General features: G+C 49.8%; 1 long non-coding RNA gene across 1 annotated transcript; it reads left to right on the plus strand.

Annotated features, from left to right (window-relative positions):
- Window positions 1–386: 386 nt before the first annotated feature.
- On the plus strand, window positions 387–4,965 carry LOC147647314 (uncharacterized). The gene is made up of 2 exons (XR_015281627.1): window positions 387–501; window positions 857–4,965. It is a non-coding gene; the product is annotated as an uncharacterized LOC147647314 (long non-coding RNA).
- Window positions 4,966–11,808: the final 6,843 nt, after the last annotated feature.

Here is an 11,808-nt window from a genome sequence, read left to right on the forward strand (position 1 = left end):
AAGACGGAAACATTGGAGCTGTCACTGCTGTGTTGTCACAGAGAGAGGAACACTGGAGCTCTCCCTGTTCTGGAGTTGCGGAGAGGAGGAAATTGGGCATGTCACTGCCCTGGTGTCACAGGGAATGGAAGAGTGGGGCTGTCACTGCCGTGGAGTCAGAGAAAGGAGGAAATTTGGTGTGTGACTGCACTGCTGTCACAGCGAGTGGAACTTTTGTCCTATCATTTCTGTGGTGGAAGAGATGAAGAAATAGGTGCTGTCACTGCTGTTGTGGTGTGAGGGAGAAGAGGAAATTTGGGCCTGTCATTCATTGCTGTGGTGTCACAGAGAGGAGCACGTTGGAGCTCACGCTGCTATGATGTCACAGATATGGTAACACTGGCTCTGATATGCCTTGGCAATGGAAAGCTCTGAGCTCCGCGATTTCTCTAGTGAAGTAGCCTTGGAAAGGGCTGGGCCAAAGCTCGTGTGTGCGACTTTGGTGAAGGGAGCCAGCAAGAGGTAATCTGTGGAACATGGGAAAACCCGGGATATTTATAGGGGAGGAGAGGGGTGGGGGGAGTCCGAGATACATGTATCAGGGTGGGACAGCGGAGGGGAACACCAATGGAGCACAAGGGTTTGACATAACTAACTCCAAGACCCCTCGGAGTGATAGTTTGTCTCTCTCTGAGTGATAGGTTCTTTGCCTCCAGGGGAGAGCCAGGGATCACAGAGACAGCGGGTTCCTCAGCCCCCACAACTTCCCCTTCTTTACTTATGAAAAGGGTATCTTCCAGAGATTTGGCTAATAACTTGACATATGGAAACCTACATAGGAAAATAATACTCAAGAAAACTTAAAAATGTTTTTCAGGAGGGAGGCAACCTATCTTTTGGGTCCTTAGCTCCCCAAAAGGTCCTCAAGCCACTGGGGCTTCTCTTCAGTCTGGAGTTCCTGGACCACGTGTTGGAGTCTTAGGATGCGGGTGTGGATGCTTTCACTGGGGCTGGAGTGGTCAAAGCAGCACAGTCAGTTAATTTTCTCGCAGCCGTGTCCATGGGCCAGGAGCAAAAGGTCTAGAGGGTTGGTGGCACTGCCCATGGACAAGCACACGTGGTCTTGTTTGAGAGTCTTTGCGAGGGTGATCCACACGTTCTCCTGGGGCTGTGCTACTAGCCAGGCCTCCACAGCTGATGTTTTCAGGAGTATGCAGATAATCAGGAACATCAGGAACTCAAGGATGGTTTTGTTCTCCATTTTCTATAACAAGACATAAAAGATTAGTTCTGATTTTTGGAGGGGGGGGAGCTATTTTCCTTTTCACTTTCCTGTCCCGTCTCCCCCCTCTTTAAAAAAAAACCACAATTATAAGCAGGGTTATTTTGTGTATTGGGGACACATGACCAGCAGCAGCACAGAGGTGCATTTTGGTGTAAACTGGCAATTTGGGCTAGGCAACGAGGGCGAGAAGGGGAAGGGGGAGGGAGTTAAGAAGACTTGTGTACTGTCACGGTGTCAGGCGTGATGTTGGCAGTCGTCTCGTTGCGGCCCTGGTAGCAGGACGGTTTGGCCTCTGTCTGGTTGTTGGTCTGGTGGCAGGTCGGTTTGGTGGACTCCAACGACGTCTCCATTTCCAGGCTGCAGTGGGCTGCTGTTTTTCTGGACCTCAGGTGTGGGTCTCAGGAGACTTTGAAATTTCTGAGTCTGGTGCAGGGTTTGTAGGCCCTAAATAAGGTTTCACATTTTTCCCTGGGAGCCACTTAGGTCCTGATAGTGTGGACACACACGTGTACCCTCTACCCCAGGTAATCAACGGGAAAGGTCCTGTTGTCCGTTGTGATTCAGGATCATTGATCAGCACTGGTGGCTTCTGCATGAGTTTGGCATGAGTTGAATTAGAGAAGTGCCGTATTACAGGGGGGTCAGGCTCTGTAGATGAGCAATTTAGAGAGTTCATGACATATAGAGCCTTACAGAGCCTCTCAATGGGAGGAATGATCTCTGTTCCTCCCTGCTGGTGATCAAGGACTCTTTTCAGGTTTTGGTGGGTCCTCTCTACTATTGATTGTCCTGTAGGGGAATGAGGAATGCCCGTGGTGTGTTTCACCCCCCACTCATTGAAAAAGTCTCTTAATTTGTGAGAGGTGTAAGCAGGTCCATTGTCTGTTTTAATTTGTTCTGGGACTCCCAGGGTAGCAAAAGCAAGGAGAAAATGTCGGATGGCGTGCTTGGCATTTTCTCTTGCATGGGCTGAGGCAAACACTGCACCAGAGAAGGTGTCTACGGAGACGTGTACGTATTTGACTCTCCCGAAGGACGGGACGTGAGTGACATCTGTTTGCCATATCTGGCAGCTGTTAAGTCTTTGGGGGTTAACCCTGGAATTAACGACCGGTATTTGGAAAGATTGACAATTAGGACAGGTGGCAACTATTGCTCTAGCCTGGTCTCTGGGTAGTCTGAACATTCTCATCAATGCAGGCACGTTCTGGTGGAAGAACTGGTGGGACAATTTCAGCAATGGCACCTGGGAGGTCAGAATGTGTCCTCACATGCATGACATAGTAAGGTTGCTTTCTGCGGGAGAAAAGATACACTAATTCAGAAAGCAATTTGTATAAATTTGGGTTAGGGACCTCTTTTAGAAATGCATGTTCTGCTCTCATAGCTATTCCAGCCACATAAGCCGAATCAGTCACCAGATTGAAAGGCTCTTGGAATTTCTCAAAAGCTCTGATGAAGGCTGCTAATTCAGCAATCAGTGGTGATCCCTCGACCACTTGGACATCAGACTCCCATTTCTGTGTCCTGGGGTCTTTCCAAGTCATGACTGACTTGTGGGATTTCCCCAAGCCATCGGTGAAAACCGTCAGGGCCTGGAGCGGTGTTTTGCTCTGTAATGATTTGGGGACCAAATGAAATGTAGTTTTGAAAAGTCTGTGGCCAGGTGGACGTATAGAAATTTGGCCTGAATAGCTATCGAGAGTGAACTGAAGGCTCTCATTGGTTTGGAGCAAAGGCTCCAAACTTCCAGTTGCCAATGGGAGGAAGATGCATGTGAACTCACAGGCTGCAAGAATGCGGAGATGGACTCTAGTTCTTTTAATGAGTTCAGCCATGATTTCCTGCGGAGTGGTAATAGTCTTAGTGGGCTGGTTATGTGTAAAAATCCACTTGATGATAAGGAGTGGATTCTTCAGTGCCATGTCCCATTGAAATATGAGCATGTGTAAGTGTGGGGCCGTACCCAGGATTGAAGCAATCCTCCCTTAGCCCCCCGAAGTAATCCACGCTGGCTCTGTCGAATGGAGGGGTCAGGGAGATCCTTCGAGACCAAGAAAAGACCAAAAAGTGCTGCTTCTCCCTCCGGGGTATCGGAGGATGTTTATTCTGGCTAGCTTCCAGGGGGAGAAGAGACCTGGTTTCTCCTTCCCGGACTCTTTCAAACCTCGGGAGAGGGGCGGGGAGACATATAACACCAACCAATGGGATAACGTTTCAGGGACAGGTAGGAGAGGGGAAAAACACGTCACTGGGAAACAAATAACTCCCAGAAATATGCACCACCACATCTGCCCCTACTTTGATATATGTAATCAAATGAAAGGTAACGAGCTTATACGACATACTGACCTGAAGTGGCCCACCAATCCCCATTTGCAGGCTGGTGAGGGTTACTCCGGTCTGCCAACTCTATATGGTTGACATCTGAAGTAGCTGAGACTAGCTTAACTATGCTTCTGGACAGTATTTTGCTTAGCACTCCAAACACTAACACCGTTAGCAAAACAATGACTAGCAGTGACAGAATAGTTTTCACTACTGAAGCCCACCACCCCGAGAGTCCCCAGTTTTTAAACAGTCCATTGAACCAGTCATCTGCTTCTTGCTTGACTTGTCTGATCATGCTTTTCATCTCTCGGAGCGTGGCATGGATGTTAGGAACTTTCGATGTCAGATCCATGCAGCAGAGAAATTCAAACTCCTGGCACTCGTGCCCATGGAGCAACAGGAGAAAGTCTATTGCAGCACAGTTTTGAACTGTCGCCTGCCTGGTAATTTCCTCATCTTCTAGGAGGGCACTTATGGCATTAGATGTTAAATTTGCTTGTTTTACCACCCAGCATTCTAGGTGTCCCAATTCACCTAGGGCCTTGGCTGCAGCTACCCAAGGAAGGAAAATGGATGCAGCAATTCTTTTTGATTTGGACCAATGGAAAATCTCTGAGTCACAATTTTCATCTAATTTTGTAGCACTTCTCTTTTGAATTTTTTTGGTCAAATTGTTTTTATGGGTCCATTCGCCAATTAATGTTTGATTGGGCACTAACAGTGATAGACACCCTATGGTACACGGCCTTCCGAGGAGACGGGATGGAATTCCTGCCCATGCACGGTCCCCACAAATGAGGAACAGTCTTTTGGGGAGGCTTTTGGGATGTGTATGAGCTGAGGAGTGCACTTTGATGTAGCTTAGTACACGGCACCACCTTTTTGCTGTGATTTCTTCTCGATGTTGTACTATATGGTGGAATGTTTCTTTATGAGTTGGAGGACTGACCCTAAAGTGTACACAGTATGATGCTGGGGAGGAACCCAGCAGCTCTAACTCCTGGGGTTCCTGGGTTGCCTTAGGAAACTGGGGTAGCCACTCTTCGACGGGGTTTCTTAACTCTGCTTCTACATGAGTGCTGTGTAGTTTATTACCTGCTTCAGGAGTCAGTGTACTAAAGCTGTGTGTGAATTCATCATGCTGCAAGGGAATTCCTACCAGGCAGGTAGACATAGGATTTTTTGCTGCTGCAGTAGATAGACAAATGTTTTCCTGTTGGAGTGTTTGTGCCAGGGTCACCCAGATGTTCTGGCATGGCTGTGGGACGATCCAGGCTGCTGTCAGGCTGCTCAGTGTGAGCAGGATGACAGCAGGGTTAAGGCTCATCATGGATTTGAGTAAGAGGTAGGTTATTTCTAAAAAAGAAAAAGGAAACAGACATTCTTTAAAACATATTCACAGTTACAGTATTCAGGTCAGAGGCTAGAGAGGTTTCTGCTCAGGATAACCAGTTGGAAGGGCAGGCCGGGCTCATAGCGGTGGGCTTGCCGCGAAGACAGGGCCTCTTGGACCTTGGTGACAGATTCCCAAGCCTACGGCATGAGGGAGCGCGGTGAATCGAGGTCCTCGCTGCCGCAGAGCAGGTTGAAGAGGGGTGCAAGGACTTCTGTCGTTACTCCAAGCAGAGGGCGTATCCAGCTGATGGACCCGCAGTGCTGATGTAGGTCCTGCAGGGTCTTGGGGTCATCTCTGATGGTCAGCTGCTGAGGCACGATGGTCCGCTCACCGATCCGGAGTCCTAGGTAGGTCCAAGGGCAGGTGTGCTGGATTTTGTCTTCACGTATCTCAAATCCAGCGTCCTCAATTGTCTGGATGGTTTTTTGTAAAGTCCGGTGCAGACAGTCATCGTCAGCAGCACAAACCAGGATGTCATCCATGTAGTGGAGGATGATGGCATCTGGGAACAGGGTCCTCACAGGTGACAGAATGTGGGCCACGTACCATTGGCAGATGGTAGGAGAATTTTTCATCCCTTGGGGAAGGACTAGCCAATGGTATCTTTTTAAAGGTGCTTGTCTGTTTGGGGAGGGAACCGAGAATGCAAATCTGGGGGCATCCCAAGGATGGAGGGGTATGTTGAAAAATCAGTCCTTTATGTCAATGACGGCCAGCTTCCAATCCCGGGGGAGCATTGAAGGGGAGGGCATCCCAGGCTGAAGGGATCCCATGTCTTCAATGACATCATTGATCTTCCGGAGGTCCTGAAGGAGTCTCCACCTGTCCTTGCCTGGTTTGCGTAAGACAAAGACAGGGGAGTTCCAAGGGCTATTGGACTCAGTGATGTGGCCCTGGGCAAGCTGCTCTTCCACAAGGGCTTCCAGTGTGTGCAGTTTGGTCTCAGATAGGGGCCACTCATCAACCCCCACTGGATGGTGCTGTTTCCAGGTGAGTTGGGGGATGGTAGGTGTGGCATGCTTCTCAGTGACCCCGATTAAAAATCCCTGCTGGGAATCCACAGAGAAGCCCCCCATTGGGACAGGAGATCCCATCCCCGGAGGGTGATTGGTGCTCTCACCACAAACGGCCTGATGGTTGCCATTTTTCTCTCAGGTCCTTCGATGACAACATTCCACTTGCTTCTCATGGAAGCTGTCATCCCTCCAATTCCTGAAATCATGCCTGCTACAGGTTGTAATTCCCAATTGTCTGGCCACTCGGAGTGAGTGATGATGGTAACATCTGCTCCGGTGTCTAGCATTCCTGGGCGCTGAATCCTTTCTCCATTACAAAATAGGCTGCAGTCCACGATGGGTTTGCTGAAGCCCACAACCTGAGTCCACATAGCACTGGGGTTGAGGGGAAAGTGATCTGGGTAGTCACCAGGAAGTAAAAAGGCCTGTGCCACAGGAGTCTTTTCCTTTAAATAATAAGGAGGGTCTATGCAGGTCAGAGAGATGGAAATTTCATCTCCAGGGTGTATAGTCTGAACATCAGGAACAATATGAATTTGGCCTGGACAGTTGGTAGGATCCCCAAGTATTAAGATGTTAGAGGGACCGCCTGGTGGTCCACGTTTTACTGTGGGGATTTTTTAAATACAGTCACCCTTCCTATGTAAAGAGGGTCTAGTTACCAGTTGACGCCGGGTTCCCATCTGAAGCTCTCCACCTGCTGGGCTTGATATTGGGGTCCCTGTGGAGGCAGGATGGTGGGTTTGGCAGGAGGGGTGGAGCGGTACGGCATTTGATTTGATGTTGAAGCGCGGGGCCGTTCCACGCTCTGCCTGAAGTTTCCCGAACGCCAGTTTTGTCTGGGTAACCATTGGTGGGCTGGTGGTTGTGTAAAATGTCTCTCTGGACAGTCTTTGAAAAAATGTCCAGGCTCGCGACAACTAAAACAACGACTTGTATTGAGGTCTGCAGCATAAACTCGAGATATCCCCTCTGCCACTCCTTTAGCCACTGCAAGTGCCACTGTATTCACACTTGAGGCAGAGGAGAGCTTGGTGCAGGCTTCAACCATCTGATCTATGGTTGGTTCGGGGTCCAGCGGGAGGGCTCGCAAAACTGCTTTGCACTCCGGATTAGCATTGGCCATTGCTGTTTTTACTAATAATTCTTTTTGCGCCTGAGGGCTCTCTATCTGCTTTTCAATGGCTACTTTAAACTTATCAATATACTTAATAAAAGAGTCAGTTGCCCCTTGCGTAATATTGGTGAAGCACTGCGTTGGCACTTTATCATCAGGGGTGGTAAAAAGAGATATCTTAGCAGCATTAGCTCTATCCTGTAAAGCTGCTTCAGGCAGGTCCCGGGCCTGATCTCGGGGCTGTTGGAAATCTCCTTCTCCTGCTAAGTACTCTAAAGTAAAATTAGGTCTGTTAGCATCTTTAGCATAAACATCTGCCAATTGCTTTAAATGTTTTTTCCACTGCCTCTCCCATAACATGTACTCTGCAGGGGAGAGAAGGCAGTTCATAACATTCTCGATGTCATGGGGGACCATGATGTGGGCAGAGAAGGAGGCTTCCAGCAAGTGTTTAAAAAAATGTGAACCCCTGCCCTGTTCCTCAGCAGCTTTACAAAGTTCCTGCAGTTCCCTATAGTGGTGGGATTTGTGCCCCTCCCCTGTCTCTCCTCATTATTACAGGAAAGGCAAGTATTTTCCATGACAGAGCTGAGTTCCCCGCTCGTGTGGCTTCCCTCTGCACCTCAGCCCAGTGATCTTCATACTCAGAATCTGAATAAGAAGATTCACTACTCTCATTTCCTAGTGGAGGTGGGGGGCGCTTGGTGGCAGCGCGGGGCCGGCTCGGGTGCCTAGAGCTGGCCCTTTTGTGGCCGGGTGGGGAAGCTGAGATGGCCCTGCTCCGGCCGGAGCCGTGCCAACCTCCGGGGCACTGGGACCCTGGAGCGGGAGCGCTGCCAGGGGCGGGGCCCTGGCACGAAGGGTCGGGACTGGGGTCCGCGATGGGGAGGGGTTTCCCGATGGATGGGGGGGCCCGACGCGGTTACACCCAATGACGCAGTGGGGGGAGAGGGGGAGCAGGACGTGGCAGGAAGAGAAGGGGTGAAGGCGGGAAAGTGGCCATTTTGGGCATCGAGGGCGGGAAAACCGGGGTGGGAGTGAGACAGAATGGCGGGGCTGGCCACACTGCCGGCGCCATCTGTGCTAACGGTAGGAACTGGGGGGTACACAACCGGGTGTGAGGGCATGGGAGAAAGGTTAGAGGAAAGACCCAGAGCGTCATGGCCATTGCCGCCCTGGTAACGGTAGAGAGACGGTAGGGGGGTGTCAGGGAGACGGCAGCAGCCCTGTGCCCTGGGGCAACGTCCACCCGCCAACTGGGTCTCAGATAGGGGAAGAGGGTTTTTTGGAGAGGTTGACAGGGTTGGGGGGTTTAACTGGGGACCCCAAACTCCCTCTTCTTTTTTTTCCTCTTTTTCCAATGAGAAAATAATATTTTGAAACACAGGAAAGAATTTTGCAACAGAAAAATCGCCTTTAGCTTGAACTGTATATAACTTTCTCCCCACATTATCCCAAAAGGTTCCTGATTTAGCAGAGTCCGAATTAATCTTAAAATGTTTAAAAACCCAATGAATAAATCTTTTTAAATCCCCTTTAGAAAACTTAAAATTTCCCGCTTTTAGGGTAGTTACAACTTGGATATAAAAGTCCCTCTCAGGTGGGGTCAGTCTCCATACAGAGGACTCATTCCCCATCCTTTTTCACTCCCCACCCAGCAGTAAAACAGCAAAGAAAAAGAAAAAGAAAAAAGCCCAAAAAAACTCTTCACGGGGTCGACTTACAATTTCTCTTCGGCAGATGCCGGCGGGTGAAAAAAAAAGCTGCTGGGTAGGTGGTCACCTGGCGGCCAGTCCTCAGGGGCTTTCCTTGCCCCGGATGGTCAGCGAGGGTCCTGGTCGCAGCCTCTTGGATGGCTTCTTGCTAAAATGCAAGCAAGCTTCCTCGAGGGGCGGCGGCTCAAACAGCGACTCGCCTCACAGCTAAAACTGCAGGCAGACGCTTCTTTAGGGCTCCTTCGAAGGCCTCACATTTGGGACGCCAGTTGCTGCGGCGATGGAAAGCCCGGAGCACCGCGACTTCTCTAGAGAAACGGCCCTGAGAAGGGCCGGGTCAAAGCGCGTGTGCGGCTTCGAGCAGTCGAGTGATTCCAGCTCAGGCTCAGCGGTAGTTGAGTGATTCCAGCTCAGCTCGGCAGCGGTGGGCAGGCAACACAGGGAGCAGGGACGAGAATGCTGGCCCAGCGTTCCACCAAGGCAAAACCTTTTATTCAGGCAGAGCTTCGGCGAAGGGTGTGAAACAGCGAATCCCCCAAACAGGGGAAAACCCGGGGTATTTATGGGGAAGGAGAGGGGTGGGGGGAAGCCCGAGATACATGTATCGGGGTGGGACAGCAGGGGAGAACACCAATGAAACACAACAGTTTAACATATCTAACTCAAAGACCCCCGGGAGCGACAGATTGTGTCTCTCTTACAGAGAAGTATCTCCCCTCCAGGGGAGAGCCAGGACCTCGGGCCCAGCGGGCTCCTCCGTACCCAGAGAAGAGGGCGAAACAGAGGGCAGGGTGAAGGGCGGAGTGAAGGGCAGAGTTAAGGGCGGAGTGAAGGGCGGAGTGAAGGGCGGAGTGAAGGGTGGAGTGAAGGGTGGAGTGAAGGGCGGAGTGAAGGGCGGAGTGAAGGGCGGAGTGAAGGGTGGAGTGAAGGGCGGAGTGAAGGGTGGAGTGAAGGGCGGAGTGAAGGGCGGAGTGAAGGGTGGAGTGAAGGGCGGAGTGAAGGGCGGAGTGAAGGGCGGAGTGAAGGGTGGAGTGAAGGGCAGAGTGAAAGGCGGGGAGAACCAGGAGGGAGGGAACAGCCCGCCCACAGGAGATGTAGGCGGGGCCGGAGCCCAACAAAAGGCACAAGAAAAAGGAAGTAGCTAGCCAGTCAAGTTCCGACTCCGATCGAGACACTAGTGAAGATGAGTGGTCGGAGACTGAGTCCTTAGAGGAGGAAACAACAAAGATAAACAAGAATCCCCCTCTCCACATTAAAAAAGAACTGAGAGGATACTGCTCTCGTAGACTGGGGACAGATAAAAGCTGCATGTGCCAGCTGGGTCCCTTCAGCTGCGCTAGCGTTCCCAGTTCAGGTGACAGAGGGGAGACAGAGAGTTCACTCACCAAGAAATCCTAAACTGCAAGACTCCAGCCTGCAACAGCTGATGGGCACAGACCCGGCAATGATTACCCTATGCCTATCAGTTTATAACTTCAGTGTTTCTAACAATTTTTGTGTGCAAGTTGTGATTGTTCCCAGGATCCTGTACCACCTGGATGAAGGGTTGAGCCTGCAAGTGGAGAGACTCACCCGATGTCATGGAGTTACTTTACCTTTAAGGAAGTTGGAGTTGCTGGGAAGTGCTTGGAGTCTTTTCTCCTGACCAATTATTGGTCATTGCTGAGAATTGACAGCGGTTTAAGCCATTGAAAAGTGGGATCAACTTGTGAACCCTACCTTAAAGTGTAAAAGCAGAGTTCTCTGGGTTCTCTTTGCTTCCTGGTTTGAAGGGTGGCGGAGCTCCCGGCTTCCCGTTCCCTGCCCAGGCCATGCGGCCGGGCGGGGATGGGGCCGGACCTGCCCCGTCTCCCGGCCGGGAGATGGGGGCAGGGGGGGCCTGCGGAAAGTTTTACTCAGGCCCGGGCCGGGCCGAGCCGATCTCTGGCTCGGCTGCAGATTTTGCTGTAACTACATTCACTAGAAACTGCCCAGTGAAGAAGGAGAGAGGCCCTGGACTTGCAGCGGGTTGGAGCAGCGACTACACACTCCAGAGCAGCTATAAAAGACTTTCCATCACAGACGGCTCCAGCTCCTGTTCGGCAGAGATCACCGAACCATCTACAAAAAGCCTGGGCAAGATTTTAACTCTTTCATTACCCAGATGAGACTTGCAGATTAATCTTTTTATCCAGAGAGAGAGAGAGAGAGAGAGAGTGATCAACATGAAAAGAGACTTTATAAACTACCAGTGACAGGAAAGAAAAGAAGCTTCAGGAAAGGTAGAGAATTAAGAAGATGCTTTAATTAAGCTGAAATATGTCCCTGTTAAAACTATGGAGATAGACAAAGAAGTCCTGAAAAGAACTCCTTTAATTCATGATACAGGATCTAGAGAGGAATAAAGTGTTCAAAGTGTAAATCTGAGTAAAAAGTAGAGTAACTATGGTATAGTGAAGTGTTGGGAGATTTGAAGCCTTGAGAGCCAATGAGAAACTTCTGTTTCTCTATAAAGACTGGTGAAAAGACTGTAGCAAGAATTGAGACTGTTTTAACCATCAAAGTTCCAAAGTTTTTGTCTCTGTTGTCATGTGAACAAGAGAATAGTGGGTAGATAGGGGATGAAAAAGTTTTTTCTGGAAGTTTTTTCTGGTGTTCTTATTATTGTAGTTTGTCAATAAACTTTCTTTTTTTTTTTCCTTTTAAGTTTTATGCCTGTTTTGCTCTTGTTCTTATCCATATCTCACAGCAAGAAATAAGTAATTTTCTTAGTTATTAGTTTAAAACCACGACACCTGACTTCAGAAAAGAGAACTGGTGACAGGTGTGACCATAGCGATGCTGCTTAGCCTGGCAGCAACTGGTGCTGCCACAGGTGTCTCTGCCATCGTGACCCAACAACAGAGACTGTCTCAGCTACAAATGACAATTGATGAAGACTTGCAGATAATTGAAAAACTCTGTGTTTAAAATAGGCTTGTGTCTTTTGT

Source organism: Cyanistes caeruleus, unplaced genomic scaffold (genome assembly GCF_971803275.1).
Source record: "Cyanistes caeruleus unplaced genomic scaffold, bCyaCae1.hap1.1 HAP1_SCAFFOLD_11, whole genome shotgun sequence".
Taxonomy (NCBI): Eukaryota; Metazoa; Chordata; class Aves; order Passeriformes; family Paridae; genus Cyanistes; species Cyanistes caeruleus.